This window comes from Phocoena phocoena, chromosome 3 (assembly GCF_963924675.1).
Source record: "Phocoena phocoena chromosome 3, mPhoPho1.1, whole genome shotgun sequence".
NCBI classification, from domain to species: Eukaryota; Metazoa; Chordata; class Mammalia; order Artiodactyla; family Phocoenidae; genus Phocoena; species Phocoena phocoena.
Window position 1 is genome coordinate 125,719,998 of NC_089221.1, and position 15,837 is coordinate 125,735,834.

Sequence of the window (15,837 nt, forward strand, 5' to 3'; positions counted from 1 at the left end):
CATTTTGTGAACCACATGTGCTGCCCAAAATAAACTAAGGGGAATACCCTTGAATCCTGCAAGAGGAACTGGTCCCAGGAAACTTGAAGCTGCAGTCAGTAGGGTGAAAAGTGCCCATGCAGCTCGATGATGCTCTTGTGTACCTGACAAGGGGGGATAGCAAGCCCCTGAAACAATATTATTTCATATTGTATGTATTATATAGTTTAGAAATGTGTTTATACCCACTGCCTCATTTCATTTTCACAACTACCTTGAGTGGTGCGCAGAGCAGGATTACTATTATCATTTTACAAAGAAACTGGGTGCAGAGAAAAGATGTGTAGTGGATAAGTAATGATGCTGCCAAACATCCCTCCATCCTTGTCCTAGTCCTCCTCTGGGGAACACACTCCCGTTTTCAGTCCATGTACTTTAAGAAGATCTGACACCACCATTTATCACGCTCAGGATGGGGCACGTGAATAACAGTATTAGACTTTTGAGGTCCCACAAATTTCTTCAGGGATGGGCCTATAGACTTGGTCAGAGTTAACGAGATACAAGAAGACTTTTATTGTTTGGTGGAGAGGTGTGTCCACTTTCCTTCTTACCATCATGTGGTATCTGGAAATGAAGCAATCATAGAGGAAAGTAGAACCACTGGAAGGAGAGAAACTTGGTCCAGGTGAAATGATCGACCTGCCCATCTTGGAGCAATGACATTTCCTTTGATTAACATAACTTGTGCTGGATCTGTTGATACTTGCAACTGAGGAGTGATTCAGAATGCTCAGTGTCCATTTCCCCATAACTTCACTTTGCTCATGGGCAACATAGGTCTCTAGCCCCCATTTGACATCACCTTTCTGCATTCATATGTGTTGTCAATTGGCAACTTCTCTCCATATTTGGGAGAGAGAAGTGAGAGAGACGAAATACAGCCAACTCTCTTTTTACTGTCTAAAAATTTCTGGCTACTGACTAGCCAGTGGATTGCATATCGTTGGCTCAAGTGCACCCTCCCTTCCTGACCCAACCCACAGTGGCCAGAGAGGGTGGGGGTGGGGAAAGGCCAATGGGTGATAAGGCACAGGACATGGTCACTTAAGTAGCAGAGGCTTAGAAAAGGCAGCTCCCTTAGAAAGAAGCTGTAAGCCCAGGAAACCTTTCTATAGGTATTCTACTTCTCAGTGGAGTCTCAGAGATCCACAAATTCTTGGGTATCCTATGATAATATTATAATTTTCCTTTGACTTTTATAACCATTCAAACACTTTTAATACTTGGGTCACCTGCACTACTATTTATGAGATTTAAGTGCCTGTATTTCTTGTGTTTATAAGCAAATTGGCATTGGCCTCAAGTAATACTTCTTAGCTGTCGTGGGTAATAAAAAAAAAAAAAAAAAGAAGTCTTAATGAATAAGTGATGTCTTCACAGCAAGTGAAAGCCAAATGACATCACAGAACTTCATGGAACAAAAGTTTTGCAACAATGCAAATAGAAAACCTGTGATGGCAGATCTGAGGCTTAAGTAAGTACAGACAAATCAAACTCCAAAGGACCGTGTCAGAGCAGGGGTAAGCAGAGAATTCCTTTCAGCCAAGCAGGACTATCTTTCATACGTAATTAAATTTGTCCACTTAAATTGTAGTTACTTTGTCATTTTATTTGCATTTAGTTTATAACTTTATTTTTGTCATTTTAGTTGTATACAAGCTATAAAATGAACAAGGTATTCCTACGTTTATGTTTGTGTACATGTAGATAACATTATACTAAAAGAAACATGTCAACACTGGGAACCATAAAAAATGTTTTTTCCTTTGCAGGGCTTGGTCAGCATCCCAAGCTTGAAAATCATAGTGGTAGTGTCTATTCCAGAACTACCTGCCTACTCCTGGCCCTCTCCTTGTGGTCGTAGCCCTACAAGACCCTTGCAATAGTTCTTCCTGCCTCTGGTCCCTCCATTTCTTAATCTACCCATCATACAGCTAATCTTCCTTACACACTTTCTTCATGTCAGTCCTAGACACAAGAACTTCCAATAGCTTCCACATGGCTACATCTCTCCTCAGCATGCAAGTCCTGAGCCTGGCCTATCATATCTGCTTTGCCTTCCTCACTCACAGTCTGTACTCCAGTCATTTGAATTCTCTTATTGGGTCTCAAGCACATCCTGTGCCTTTCTTCTGTCTTTGCTGGTGCTCCTGACCCACCTTTCCATTGTTATTTTTCTCTATAAATTCCTCCCAACTACTCCAAGTCCTATTTTCATTGCCAAATCCTCTATGAAAACCCAGCCAATGATTCCAGCCCACAGCGATCCCAACTCCATTCCTACTACTCATAACACCTACTGAAAATTGTCTATATTTCCATACTTGATAGTTTTCAAATTGTGTGCTGCCTGCTAATGTTATCTAATTGTTTCCACGGAAAGCTCTGCCCAAAATATTCTCAGGATTTCTCTTGGGTATTTTATCCATGAGCAAGGTAAGTGGTGATGCAGTACCTTCAATTTCATTGTCCAGATGGAGAGAGTTCCTAAAGGTGTAGGTAACCAAGAATGAGAATAACATGTTTTATAGAGTTTACTAAAATGTCATAACCATTAAAAAGGAAATAAATGTTCTTGAGAAACAAAGTGTTAAATAAAATAAACGCATGAGGCACACTTTTTATTTCTATTTGGTCTTAACTGTTATCAATCTCTGCTTAAAAATTTTTCAAAAACTTTAAGTTTTGAGTCAAAAGTTTTTCCTTGGGCATAATTACATCTGGTATCTTAAGGTTCTAACCATGTATGTTGCTAGACCAAGTCCCTTCCTCTCTCCCTCCCTCCCTTCCTTCCCTCCTTCCTTCCTTCCTTTATTCCTTATTCATTATTTAAAGGGTCATATATACACACATGCACATGTGTGTGTGTGTGTGTGTGTATGAATGTTTCTTCTGAGCACATTAAAAATTAATGAAGAGGAATGCTGAGAGGAGATTCCAGCCTTGAAAGGTATGGCTTCCTCACAGGCAGCCAGAGCCTATTATGTCATGGATTAAAGCAAGTGAATTAATCCATTTAAAGAACATTTGTTTAGCAGTTGCCTTTTAATTCCTTTGGGACTACTAATATAAATATGCAAAAAAAAATTTTTTTTTCTTTATAACCCAAAGGGCACATACCATACCTGCTGTTTAGGATTTTGCTCTAATCACGTAACAACATACCTTAGAGCTATAATAAAGTTCTACTTCATTCTTTCTTTATGGTGTCATGTTTTTCTACTATACAGATGTTCCATAAATTTTTAATAGTTTTCTACTAATGAACAACAAAGGTTTTTTTTTTTCAGCTTCTTGCTACTACAAAAAAAACTATTATAATAAATGATCATGTATGTACATCTTTGCTGTCCAAAGGAAGGGCATTTAGAAGTTTGGCAGATTTTGCCAAACTGTTGTTCAAAGAAGCTGCACCGAACTGTACTCTCACACACACAGCTTATGAAGATGAATCTCTGCTATACTGCCATTCTTTTCAGTGTCTGTTAACCTTATGAGTGGCAAAATGGCATTTCAATGTTTTCATTTACATTTCTTTAATTATGAATGAGGTTGAACACATTCATAAATTTAGAAGTCATTTTATTTATTTGCTGTGGATTTCCTGTTCATATCATTTAACCAGTTTCATTGTTTTTCTTCCAAACTTGTTATAGCTCTTTAACAGAAAAAAATAGCATACCATCTTTCTTATGTGTTGCAATTTATTTTTCTGCCTAGCAGGCATTTATATGGGTAAATGAATCACACATTTTATAGCTGCTAGGTTTCTGTGTCTTGCTTTGAAAGAATTTCCTCACTCCAAGCAAGATTTTTTAAAATATATATCAATATTTTCTTTTAGTACTTTTATGATTTCATTTCTACATTTAAATTTTGTATTCTCATAGAATTTATAAGGGTAAGAATTGAACTTTATGCCTCCCCAAACTGTTCACTGAATAATCCTTCTTTTTCTATTGATTTTAAATACTCCCTTTATTGTATATTTAGTTGCCTGTGTGTTTGGGTATATTACTGACTGGTTTGCTGTTTAACATGGCACTATTACTAATAAAAGCATTACAGAAGACATCAAAGTGAACATGCAAGGTATTTAGTATTGTCTCAAGTCCCATAAAAGTAAAAAGGCAAACAAATTTAAAATGTAATTTTTTTCATAAAGAAAAAAATATAAAATTTTTCTTCTTGGTTGTGATTATTCTCATACTCATCCAGCACTCCACTGTTTCACATCTATTTTCTCATTTCATCCTAGGTCTGTAGAAAAGATGTTATTACTTCTCCATTTTACAGAGGAGGAAACTGAGGCTCAGAGAAGTCATGTGGTTTGTTTTAGGGTAACCTGCTGCTAAGTGGCAGAGTGGGAGTGAAAGTGAGGTTTTCTGACCTCAGGTCTCCCACGGAATCCTAAAATTCCTTTGAGAAAGCAGACATCATAAAAATAACTGGTGAGTGAGGACCATCCCCCCATTCCAAATCTGCTCTCTTTATACTATATCTGGCTTCTGTTAAAGTGAGTTCCCCCATTAAGCATAATTTTTTTCAGCTGAGAAAAAATTAAAATCTTGAGTGGTCACAATCAATATTTGACAAATAGTTGCTAAATGTATTAGTCATTCAGTCCACCCCTCACTTTTGATAGGAAAACTGTATCCTCAGTGGGAACTCATCAGTTAGGAGTTATCTTCCAAAGAAGAGGTCCTTGGGGTACTAAAAAAAAAAGTCTCCAAGTATCAATATTTAAACATCATTTCAGAAAAATTTAGACTATTTTGGTCCTCAGAGGAATCCTCTGCCTCTCATTCTCACTCCATGAAATACTTGAACGTGACTCGAGACTTTCTACTTTTCCCTACAGCTGGAATCCCCTCCAAATCAAAATCAATCATATAATCAAATTATTTGTTATTAGTTTTCAACAGTCATGTCTCACAGTAAAAGCCAAAGTAACCCACCAAATCCTGGGGGGCCTCCTTAGGCAACACTCTGTCCACAGCCAGGTTTCCATGTAGAGAAATGGGACTGATTTTCTTGACAAGTGGATTTGTAGAATTTCAACATAAAGGATTATCCAATTCAACTTTCCCATGTCTTTCCATACATTTCAAGGAGTTACCCAAAGAATTACAAACCCAAATTGTTGAAAACTTTCTGGCGAGCAGAACATCAACAAATGTATAATATGTCCTGTTTATCACAAGAAGTCATCAAGGAGACCCCAGGACTGGAGGAGCTGTTGCCCAGAGCATACGTTTATTCACTCACTCCCTCACCTACTCATTCAGATAAATCATGAACAAAAATGAATACGGTCTTTGTCTTTATGGAGTCAACATGCTAATGGAGATTTAGGCCTTCTGTTTTACTATTTAGTTTCTATTTGTTTCATTTGTCTTTTGTTCTTCTGTTTTTCCCTTCCTGATTTTCTTAGGGATAATTTAATTTTTTTTTTTTTTAGAATTCCATTTTATCTATTGGCTTCTTAGCTATATGCCTTTGCATTATTATTATTTTATTTTCATTATTCAAGTGGTAGCTCTAGGGGGTTGCAACATATATTTTTAACATTTCAGTCTGCTTAGAGTTAATATTGTGTTACTTTATGTTAAATGAAAGAAACTTGTAACCATATACATTTATTTACCCACCCCCAACACTGTCCTTTATGCTATAGTTATTATAGTTTTTACATATATAAATGTTAGCAACTCCACAATTCAAAGTTACAATATTTGCTTTAAATAGTCATATGTATTTTAAGGAAGTTAAGAAGAAAAATTACTTTTTAAAAAAATATTTACCCGCATGTTTATCATTTCTGATATTTTCTTTTATTACTGCAAGAACCATGTTTCAGTCTGGTATGATTTCCCTTTAGCCTGGAAAACATCTTTTGGTTTTCCTTGAAGTGTAGGTCTGCTGGTGATAAATTCTCTAGTTTTCTTCTATCTGAAAACATCTTTATTTCAACTTAATTCTTTTTTTTTTTTTTTTTTTTTTTTTGCGGTACGCGGGCCTCTCACTGTTGTGGCCTCTCCCGTTGCGGAGCACAGGCTCTGGACCTGCAGGCCCAGCGGCCATGGCTCATGGGCCCAGCCACTCCGCGGCATGTGGGATCTTCCCGGACCGGGGCATGAACCCGTGTCCCCTGCACTGGCAGGCAGACTCTCAACCACTGCGCCACCAGGGAAGCCCTCACCTTAATTCTTGCAGGATGTTTTTAGTGATGTAGGATTCCAAGTTGAGAAGTTTGTCTGTTTCCCCCACCCCCCCTCCCCTTGCTTTCAGCACTTTCACATGTAGTTCCACTCTCTTCTGGAATCCATCATTACTAATAAGAAGTCAGAGATGATATGTAGTGTTATTCCCTTATGGAATGTGCCACTTTTCTCAGGCAGATTTCAAGATTTTATCTCTTGTTTTCAGCAGTTTGACTACGATGTACCTAGATATGGTCTTATTTGTATTTATTCTATTTGGGATTACTGTTCTTCTGGAATCTGTAAATTTATCTGTACATTTATTTCTTCAAAGATTTTTTCTGTTCTATTCTCTCAATCCTTTCCTTCTGGGATTCCACTTATATATTCATCTTTTCAATATGATCCCTAAAAGTTGCAAAGGTTGTATTAAATTATTTTTAGTCTTTTTCTCTTTTTTCAGATTGAATTATTTCTATTGCTCTGTCTTCAAGTTCATTGACTCTTCCTTCTGTCATCTCTCATCACTGTTAAGTCAATTCATAAATGTTTTATTTCAGATACTGCATTTTTCTGCTCTAGAATTTTCAGTTTTTATAGTATTTTTTTTTGAGATTTCTTATTTGTCTATTAATTACAATAATTATTTAACTTTGCATCTCTGAGCATGGTTATAATAGCTGCTTTAAAATTTTGTCTGCCAAGTCCAACATTTGGGTTATCTCAAAGTCAGTCTCCTTTGATTGCCTTTTTTCTCAAGTAGGAGTCAACAGTTTCCTGCTCTTTGTATGTTAGTAATTTTGATTGTATCTAGGACATTGTGAGTGATACATTGTAATGAGGAGCCACTGAAGTGCTTTAAGGAAAGAAAAAATGATCATATTTTTGTTTCAGAAGTATTCTGGCCGCTGCACGGAGAATGGAATTAATGTGGGTGAAACAGCTGGGAGACTGCTGCAGTAGTCCAGGCGAGATGCATTATTAACATTTACTAGAAAGATGGCAGTGCAAAGTTGAAATTAGGTAGAACAGGTTGGAATGTGAGACCTGGAAGGGACTTAGATATCAACTGCCTACGAGGCCACATTTTCCTAGATGACTCACTAGTAACTTTTACCCAAAAGGCCAAACAGAATACCATTCACCAACTTCCAATGAAAGAAATCTCAATAATTCCTGAGGCTTCGTGCCTGCTTCACTCTCCACAACCAGCGAGCTCCCAGGTCCCAGCAATTCTTTTTTTTTAAAATTTCCTCTCTTCATCTACCTCCACTGATTTCAGAGCCTTATCCTTCTCCCAAATGAGCGAAATAGTCTCCTGACACATTGTCCTACTTCCAGTCTCAATCTTTTCTTATTTGTCCTCTACCCCGCTTTGTCCTCTACCCATCTTTTCCACAGACCCAATCTAATTATGTTATTTCTGTTTAACAACTCTCAGGGCCCCTGTTTGGACAAGAGAAAGTCCAAATGCCATAGCATGGCATATAATTCTCATGGCATATGATTCTTTCCTTTGGTTTTTTCACCAAATGTTTTTGTTCACATCCTATTTGCTGGAAAAAAACAAAACAAAACAAAACAAAAAAGGAAGGAGTGGTGACTGAGATCTCTGTCCTCCCCTCGCCAATAGTCTAATGAGGGAGACAAGAGACCAGTTTCAATTTCATCTTCCTCTACTTCCTCTGTTGCCATCACTGCCCTCCCTAAATTTTCCCCAGCACACAAAACTTTTTGCCATAATTAACCAGTTTATTTTACTCCTTGATACCTCTGAGCCTTTGTAGATGCTGTTTACCCTTCTTTCCTTTCCTCTTTCCTTCCCTGTTAAGAAGACCTAAATTGAATACCACTTTTTCTAACTCCCCACACTCTTGGTACATTCATTTTTCCCCACCTACTTATTCAAATCTCTGTTAAGAGTCTACTGCTTGGGGAGCAGAGACTTTTATAACGGTCCATATAACCTCACATTTCCTCTCCTGTCTCTTGCAGTAAACTATAAAATCTTTGGGGACAGGGAGCTGGTCTAAATCATCTTTTGTTCTGTTGTCTAGCACATTGCCCAGCCCCCAGTCAGCAATCAACTGTTTATTGACTCTTTTACATCCTTCTCATTTTACAACTGGGGAAATAAAAGTCCAGAGAGGGGAAGTGACAGGTCTTGCAAAAGGACTTGGACTTGCTTTAAGATCACTGCTTCCAAGTAGGGGGTTGTCAATATTTCTCTGGGCCACATACTGGAAGGTTTCATGGAGGTGGCCGGACTTAAGCTGCACTGACAAGTCTGAGTAGGATTTGAGACTGTTGATGTACAAGTGGAAGCTGGTAGAAATTGGGTTAGGGCTGTGGAATTTGATCAGTAGCTTAATGGCCTCTACAAGCTGAATCTATGAACACAGATTGCTAGCTAGAAAGCAAAGGGGCTGTACTGAAAAAAGAAATAATCTGCAAGGGAAAAAAATGGATTCTATTCATAGTGTACACCTCACTGTGTGGCCCTGGACAAGTCCTGACTTCTTTCTGGGCACTAACTTCTAATAATAAAATAAACAACAACAATAATAACAACCACTTATAATTATTAAAACTTTACTATGTTCCAGGCACTATTCTACAACCATTATGTTTTACTAATGAGGATACCTACTTTCAAAGAGTTGAAATAACTTGGCCAAGGTTATCCTAACTAATAAGTGGTGGAGCTAGGGTGTTTGCTCCAGACTGTTGGACAAGATAATCTAAATTCCAACTTAACTATAAAGACTTTAAAGAAGTTTCTGCCACAACAAACTTTGGTCATCCTGGAGCTGATTACAAGGGTTCCTCTCTTGTAAGGTGACCTACTTGCCTAGCTCCCTCCCAGCTAGAGAAAACTTCTCACCTGGAAACCTGGGGATTATCTCTGGTTTGTACACACACAAAAGACATGAATCATGTGAAATTTCAGCTATGCCCTGAATTAGCTATGAAAGAAAATCATTATATTTATAAATAGTTTCAGCACACAGAAGTCTTAACCTGTGTGGTCCTATATTTCACTGCTATTTTCCATCTTTAATATTACTAATCATTTCAGCAATTTAGCAAAGCGTTTTCACATATGCTGTGTTATTCAGTCAACACAACTGCCTGTTTTCCAGATGAGGACACAGAGACTATGCCAGGGATTTTCCTAAAAGCTTACAGACAATAAGTGTTTCAACTCCAAATGCCCTTCTTTACTATTTCCCACCTCTAGAACATGGGTTAGCCAGAAATACAGGTAAGTTTATTTGTATTTACTGAAAGTACCTGAAATGTACTGAATTTACTGAAATGTAAATTACTGGATCACCAAGTAAAAAGGATCCTAACGTTCTTTGGCTGCTTTTAAACACATTAGAAGCTCAGAGTTGAAAGGATTCTTAGAGGGTCATCAGACCCACTATTCCTCTTCTCTCTTCACCACTTCCACCCTACAACTTTTGAAACACTCCTATTAGGTGGTGGCCTAGCCTCCCAGGGTATCCTTTTTTTTATCTCTGAGCAGCTTTGAAAGTTATTAACCTTCTTTATTGAACAAAATGTGTCCCCTGACATTACCACCCATTGGTCCTCAGTCAGCCTTTTGCTATTTCCCTCTAGAAACCCCTCAGATAATTGATTCCAGATCTCATCAACTTTGATTCTTTTCATTTCCTCTGTGGACTTGTCTGGGTCTCAGTTTTCTCATCTATAAAATCGACAGATGGACTAGTCTTGTCAGATCTCCATAAAGCTTTCCTTCTATGACCCTATGATATTTTAAATGTCCAAATAACTGTACCCCAAAACAGAAAAGTTTGCTCGCTGCCAGAAACTCTAAAAGGAAAGTGTTTCCTAATGTTTTGCTCATTGTGCCTTTTCCTTCCTTCCATTCTGTTTGTGTTTTTCTGGAGATGGAGAAGATAGTCCAGAGAAGGTGGGGTAGGCGCCTGCCTCATTGTTGATGTTGCAATGCACTCAAGCTGGGAAGAGATTTGAAGTAGTTAGGGATGCTGAAATCCCAGAGCAGCCCCACCCCTTCCCACCTTGGCTTCCAGAGTCATTTCCAAATTACAGGGAGGTTTCCAGATTAAAATCCCGATTGATTGGCATTCACCCAGGGTCCCACACAGCCTCCTCTCTGGCACCTTCTCGTAGATTCCTCATACACCCAAGTGCATTTTGTGACCTCTACCCCAAAATCTCCTCTGATAAAAGAATGAAGCGTTTCTGTAATATTTCTAAAAATACAGAGAAGGCCAAATATTTAGAAAACCTGATTAGATCACATACTGATTAATGTGTGAAATAATAACAATAAAAGTAATAACGAATAGTTATTTACTGAATAATAAATATGTTCCAGACACTAGATTAAGAACTGTATGTGCTTTATGTTATTTAATTTTCACAATAACAGAATGAAATCAGTACTATTTTCATCACTATTTTATAGATGATGAAACAAAACTTTAAAAGAATGTGTGTATCACCTGCCCAGTGTCACACAACTGACAAATGGTACAGCCCAGAATTCCAGCTCAAGTTTATAGAACTGATGTCTGAACATTTCATGCTACACAAAAATGCCTTATTTTTAAACGATGTTTTAAAAATTTTGCACCTATGCATCACTTCTTCCACGAAGCTTCCAGGATGTTCCCCAAATCTAATTTAGAGATCTCCACTGTTTCGTTGTATCTGTTCATCCTTTTACGCTGATGCTTTGCACACTGTTTAAAATCTTTCATTTGTCTTTCTTCTACTCTAGACAGTAAACTACTTGAAGGGAATAACTGTCTCTGTGTTTGTATTCCTTGCTCCTAATACATCTTTCTTCTCACAGACAGGATTTTATGGCACTCTTGCTCTACAGGATTGTCAGGAGCTCTTGGTTTTACAGCCAAAATCAAAAGTTGTTGGATTAGGGAAGACAAATCCCACCAGCCCTTTCTAGGCATGTAGGGGATACTTCTGAGTGTTTCCAGAAGGGATGGAAGCTCAGGCTTTGCCTTAAAGAGAAGGAAAGCTCCAACTGAGAGATAGCTTATCTGAGATTAAGTAATATTGTAGCGGTTCACAAGTTTTTACAGATAACTTTCTGGAATACTGACTGCTAAATATCTATGGATCATAGACCCTAAGCCATATGTTCCTGAGAGAAGCAGGGAAGGTCTCTGTAGCTGAGCCTGGCTCAGTGCAGAGAAAGGGTATGACAGCCACCTCCGAGCCCATCTGGAGGACCAGTAATGGCCAACAGCATGGAGCAGCCACAGCAGGAGTCATAATGGTGGGCGCCGGCACTGTTATTAGGACCCAGCTTTCCTCACTTCCCATAGCCTTTAACCTCCTAAGAGTCTTACACTACCCTAAGGAAGGCAAATCCCTCAAGCATGACAGATTTCATTTACTATCAATCTTCGTACTTGGCAACTGAGACATTTATTACACTAAAATGATGAAGCAAACCCAGACCTGTTCCAATTACACATGTACATCAGCGTATGTGCATAAAATCTTCTGGGAGAACAGGCAAGAAACTGCTGAAGTCAGTTGCCTCAAGGCAGTGAGGCTGAGGATATAGAGAGAGGAGGAGGTACATTTTTCATTGGAAATGTTTTTGTATTGCCTAAATATATCATGTGCTTGTATCATCTGTTTAATAATATAAACAAGTTAATTTATATAATAAATGTAATAAAGTACCTTTTTAAATACTTAGCTCAACTTCTAAATGATTGGAATTTAATCAATTATTTGCAGACACACAGCTTAAGCCTAAGCTGTGTTTTCTTTAGGAGTCAAGGGAAAGAACTATGCGGCAGGTCTGTCAGAAACTTATTTACATGAGACACTAAAAAGTATTCTAAGTGATCCAGAGAAGGGTGGACGGAGTGACTCAAAACAATAGTAGTAATAAGAGAAATAACTAACATTTAATGAAGGCAAAGTACTAAACTCTACACAATCGTCTCTCTTAAACAGCCCAGTCAAGCAGGTATCATTGTCTCCCCCATGGAAACTGATGTCTGAGGAGCTGGATAACTACCAACTGGCAAAGCTAGGATTTTGTTCTAGGCAACCTGAAGCCAGAGCCCAAGTTCTGTACTTGTGTATGATGACTCTGTGTGAGCAGAATCTGATATCATATGCTGATGCTCTTTCCACCCCGGCCCTCTTGGTAGCATAGCTGCCACCAGCAAGGACAGTAGCAACCAGACATCAACACAACAAGAGAAATGGCAGACCCCATTTGGCCAATTGGAGAGCCAGTCTCTGAATTACATGGGAGACACCTCTTGGGGACTCCTAAAACTGTACAGAAAAAAACTGAGAGCAACTGATGTTTCCATAGAGAAGGCAGAGCCAGAGACACATTGCCTTGTGTTGTCATGACCCTATTTTTATCCCCTGTGGCCTATGAAATACAGCTTTATATACTGATGTTTAAAAAGAGATGTGAAATATCAAAGCAGTCCTGAGATTAAGATTATCTTAATCTCACAAAGCCATGTTACCTGAGTTTTAACTGTGAAGGAAGAACCCTGATGTTCTGCAGACGTCTTCAGTCTATTGGTGCTGGCGACACCTAGAATCAAAAGAAGTGCGATTAGGAGAGAAAAGCCAACACTACAATGCTCTGCTATTTCTCCTCCTTGACAGTGGACTGGAAAGTTCGCCTGCTGTTTCCTGAGACTTTGCACACAGTGATGCAAATCACTGCACTCTCATTCACTTTCAGATCTCCAGACAGCCCCACAGGGACTGAGTACACTGAATTCAGTCAAACCGAGCTGGAGAGAGAAAGGAACTTGAAGTTCATTTTGTGAAGCAGTTTTAGTTTTTGTTTTTGTTATTTTTATAATCCTCTTTTGGCCCCCAAATGAGATCTTATGCAAAACCCTACCATATAAAAGTATAACTGCTCCATGTGAAATAGGGGCTCCTGAGCAATGCCTGCTCATGTTCCTTAATGCCCAGCCCTGTACCCCACTGCTTGGAGTGCTTTGAGTTGGCTCCAAGTAAAGGCGCCATATGATATATTGCCAAATCGGGACACTTGAGCATGAAAAGAGACTCCATTAATAACTATGCTGTGACAACCAATGTAAACTGAGACTGCCCTGGGCAAATCAGGAAGTATGGAACCCTAGTTTTAAGGGATATAGTCTCGAAACTGTTGGCTCAGTCCAACCTCTGCATGTAAGAGATGAGGATTCTAGCCCCCTGACTTGCTCCATCAGGGGAAATTACCCCCTGATGAGAACCAGGAAACTACAAAGCAGGCAATCCATCCACTCTGTCTAATCCACTTCAAAATAAACCAACTGGGAAATAATTGAAGTTTTTTTAATAAAAACAGTTAATGTTGGGCATGCCAAACCTCTGTGATCTCAGTGCCTCCTTTGTGCTTTCTGCCAAAACTGTACCTCCTGTGCTACTCTTTACTTCACATTGTTCTTCAAATCAACACACCTCTTATACTCAGATATGTACTTTAGCTTCACCCAAAGCAATAAGATTTGTGATATCATGGGGCTTTTGTGCTGGTCATATTTTTTCTAATACTCATTAAAACACACAAATAACTATTAAGATGTTCATCTATGTGCCTCTAAAATTATCCATATTCCACCACTAGTTTGCCTACTGTACTTTGCAAAGCACTTATATTTAGTAAACAGAACTTTCTGAATTTTATTAGTTATTTTATACTTGTTGTTTCCTACAATTCTGGTCTATACTAGAATCAAGTATAAGATGACATCTGATTTAGCACAGCTTGAATGCTTTTTTTAATTTTAAATTTAACATAGTAATATGCAGTCTTGTTCTGTAAAAAGCACTGTGATTTCTAGGAACTTCATTGTTTACACAAGATGGTCACTTTGCTCCATTCAATTCAGCCTTCCTAATGTGAGACTGGTTCAATTTTAATATATGTTTATAGATGCATTTGTGTACAGTTTGGTCATGCAAAAGATTCCTACCAGTTATTTTTAAAAGGCACATCTATCTCATGCGTCAGCCATAAAGCCAGTGACATTAAATGATTCTCTAAATATTTATTGAGCACCTGCCATATGCCAAGTCCTATCCAAACTGGGGAAAGTGAACAGCATACAGTTACGGCCTCAGGTTCCTTCGTGTTAGTGGGGGAGACAGGCAAGTAAACAGGCATTCATACTAAAAGATGCTATGCACTATACTCATGAAGGGTTTGGATATCCTCCTCTTGCTGATCAGCTTAGGAGGAATGAAGTCCTATGCTTGGAGCAGGTATAAAAATTATACTCAAAAAATCAAATGGCCAGGAATGGATTTTTTTTGGCCACACTGTGCAGTGTGTGGGATCTTAGTTCCCCGACCAGGGATCAAACACGTACCCGCTGCAGTGGAAGCTTGGAGTCTTAACCACTGGACCACCAGGGAATTCCCTATTTTTCTAACAGAATTTAATTTTCTTTCTAAATGCTCCTCCCCTCCAAAAAACTTTTTTCAGAAATTTAATTTTTTTTTTAAACTTAGGAGTTTTTTTTTTACCACCAAGGTATAAGTTGAAGCAATGCATATTTCAATTTCCGTATCAGGACTATTCTACCCCACTCAGGGTTCTCCACTCCCCTTCTGTCCTGCAGTGGCATCTGGGAGAAAGCGGGGTAGCTCCCAAGCATGGCATCTTTGGGTTAGGGAGTGAGGAATATCAAATCTGGAGGCTGGAATCCAGAACCTAACTGACCTTCTTAGCTCCAGACTCTGGGCACCCTCCACTGGTATCAGCTGGATATGATTCCCCAAACTGGATTTGAGGTCATGGCACTGGCCTCCACTATTGATGTCCATTGACTATGGACTCTGATCATAAGATGTCTGTAGTCTAGGACCTTCTCAGCCCAACCACAGTCCCTCTGGTCTGTCAAAACACTCAGCTCTTTCACACTTCTCTCTGGGGCCCCAGGAAACTCTCACCAAGCTGAAGTGATCAGGGTTCCTCCCGCACCCACCCCACTCACCCAGGCATCTCCCTTTGGCATTGCTTCTCTACACTGTCCTGCCACATGGACATAAATGCTATGCACCTTGCCAAATATGAAGTTACATCCTTCCCATGCCACTTGCTAGCATCTATTACCTGCTATCTCCTAAACCTTTTGGGGTATTTCCACATGCCTCCCACCCCTGCCCTGGTATGGCAGGAGTTGCTCTTATTTCTTACTTCCATCCTTCTAATCCATGGTCGATAAATAATCTTTGCTGGGACTTTTCTGGCTTGGCTCTTTACATGTAAAATCCAGATTCAAAAAATATTTTTCCCTCTCATGTTTTTTTTTTTTCTTTTTGCAAATTAACAGTGTTTTCCTATCAGATTATGTATTATTTAACCATGGGCTATAAAAACTGTAGAAACTGTTAGGGGTAACTTGAGATAAAAAAAAAAAAACTAGCTTAGTACTTTTAAAAATATTCTTCCCACAAGACATTCAAAATTATCAAAGTAGTTTTTGTCAGAGATCTGACTCATTCAAACCATCCTCCAGACATTCTACATTTGAAAAATTAAGGGAAAATGCAGAGTTAAGAAAAT